Source organism: Salmo salar, chromosome 20 (assembly GCF_965601325.2).
Source record: "Salmo salar chromosome 20, fSalSal1, whole genome shotgun sequence".
NCBI lineage: Eukaryota > Metazoa > Chordata > Actinopteri > Salmoniformes > Salmonidae > Salmo > Salmo salar.
The window spans coordinates 52,337,665-52,340,539 of NC_138310.1; positions in this window are offsets into that span (position 1 = coordinate 52,337,665).

A 2,875-nucleotide genomic window follows, 5' to 3' on the forward strand; every position below is an offset into this window, starting at 1 on the left:
CAACTGGTTGACGGCTCTCGCTGGCATGCCAGCCGACTGAGGAAGGTGCCACCTCCTGTATGTCCACACTCTGCCATTGATGCCACTTTGAGTGGTTCACTACCGGTTGCACACACTCCCTTGGCCTCAACTGAAAGGGGGATACATAGTCAGTTGTACAACTGAAGGCCTTCAACTGAAATGTGTCTTCCGCATTTACGCTCTAACCAATGCTCTAACCATTAGAAGTACAAGTGCCAGCCCCACAGCACCTGTTGCTGACACTGCAGCACCCGTTCTGCAGGCCTGTAAGGGTGCGCTCTCGACCTGCTCACCTTCAAAGACTTGATCAATTCCTTTCATGCCTAGTTTAAAAGAGGGGGGGATGTTGTGTTCGTCACTGATTGTCTAATATAACATCCAGGATTTGTATCATCGATTGGACATTCTATTTTGTTTATGTTTTTTTTATCGGAATTGACTAGAGATGCTACTCGTTGAGATAAACGTCAGCTTCAACTGAGAACAAGTGTTTATTGTTTATTTTATAGTTAACTTGTTTTCTTCTTTTAATTTTCCGTTTTTTTTATGTGGTAGATCAACTTTAATATTGCAGATTGTAGCTTCCATCAATGTAATTGTCTGCATCACTTCCAATCCCCCATATATTTTTGTAAATATATATATATATATATATATATATGCAAACATACTGTACATATACATATATATACACATCTTTCTTTTTATATATTTCCTTTATTACCCTCCAACCCTACCACCCCACCCCAAATTGGAGTAAACTAGTGAACAACAACGCTTAGGCCTCTACTTACATTTTACATTTTAGTCATTTAGCAGATGCTCTTATCCAGAGCGACTTACAGTAGTGAATGCATACATTTCATACATTATTTTTTTTTTGTACTGGCCCCCCGTGGGAATCATACCCACAACCCTGGCGTTGCAAACACCATGCTGGCGTTGCAAACACCATGCTCTACCAACTGAGCCACAGGGAAAACGTCTTATACATACTATATACATTTTATGGACACAGTTTATTTTACAATAGTTGTATGTTGTTTGTTTTTAACTATTGTCCTTGCTCTACCCTCAACCTCTCCCATATATTTATGATGTCCATCCAGTTGGAATTCTATTTGCCATGTCTTTCAAACTGTGCTCTTTCAAAAACGTTATTAACCTGTATATGTTTTACGAGCACAGTATGTTTTACATGAGTTATCTTGTTATTATTAGTTGTTATTAGTCCCAACCTTCAGCTCTATTCAACCCCTCCCATCTATCGCTTAACACCATCCATATTGGATTCCTATTTGCCTGTGCTGTGAAGTTTCACACAAGTTCTGAACCTTTCTATTCTCATTCTTTCTACAGATTGTAAATTGAAAAAAAAACATTTCTTGTTAAAAGTATTATCATGTTATTGATCGATTGACTATGACTTTTCAGATCACCCAGTAGTGCTATCTGCAGGGTTAGCTCAAGGTAAATATTGCAATTCTTCAGCCATTCCTGGATATGTGACCAAAAACCATCTACATGGACAGTACCAAAACAAATGATCTAATGATTCTGCCTCTTCGCAGCAAAATCTGCAGAGCTGGGAAGGTAGTAACCGCCATATAAATAACATTCTGTTGGTTGCAAGAATTCTGTATAATAATTACAAATTCAAAGTTTTGAATCTGGCGTTGTTTTGCGTATCAGTTTATAAACCATGTGCCATGGAATCGGTACGTCAAAAATCTCTCCCCAACTATTTTACAATCTATATGGCACGGCTGTCAATTTTTTGGTCCTTAAATGAAACTGGTATACTTTTTATTTATCACGATTTTATTTAACCAATTATGGTCTTTAATACAGGGCCGACAGACCAGACAAGTTGCTTACTTTTTCCCCCTTCCACTTTCCTCTTTCATTTTTGCGGTAATGCTACAATTAGTTGGTTGTAATTTTGGGTAGAGTAGACATTTCCATATATTTTAGTTAGCTGCATGTATGACATAACTCCACCAGTGGTATTTATGATATAATTTACGAAGATTATACCTTTTTTTTTATTATATATATTTTTTAAGTATATTTTAGTATATTTGAGTTTAACCACAATATTTGTTGTATTATTTGTTCTGTCTTTTCTGGTGGATTAAATTGAAATTACAACCAACTTTCTATGGCTTGTTTTAAAAATAGCGATATTTGGGAGATGATTTCCTTTTCAAATAACTGAAAGTGAGATGTTATAATCTGAATAAAGGGAAAAAGGCCTTTCTTGAACATAGGGTGAGACGTTCTTATTAATTTTCTAGAGAACCAGTTCAGATTTTAGAATAAATAACAAGTGTTTGTTTTTATTTTTTTTAAACATAACAAGCTCGCCTTGACTGACAGCTCTTTGAAACTTGTGGTCATTGCCAGGTAAACAGTTGGCCACATGTCATTGTTGACAAGGTAAACAATGGACCACATTTTCTCTGCAAAAGGCTCTCATGTTCAACAGAGCTGATCATGTGTTTGGATATCAGACAAACAGCAGCAATACACAATTGAATTTCTATTGTTTTGTAACTACACTGAACAAAAATATAAACGCAACATGTAAAGTGTTGGTCCCATGTTTCATGAGCTGAAATAAAAGATCCCAGAAATGTTCCATACGCACAAAAAGCTTATTTCTCTCAAACTTTGTGAACAAATTTGTTTACATCCCAGTTAGTGAGCGTTTCTCCTCCAAGATAATCCATCCACCTGACAGGTGTGGCATATCAAGAAGCTGATTAAACAGCACAATCATTACACAGGTGCACCTTGTGCTGGGGACACTAAAAAGTCACTCTAAAATGTGCAGTTTTGTCACATAACACAA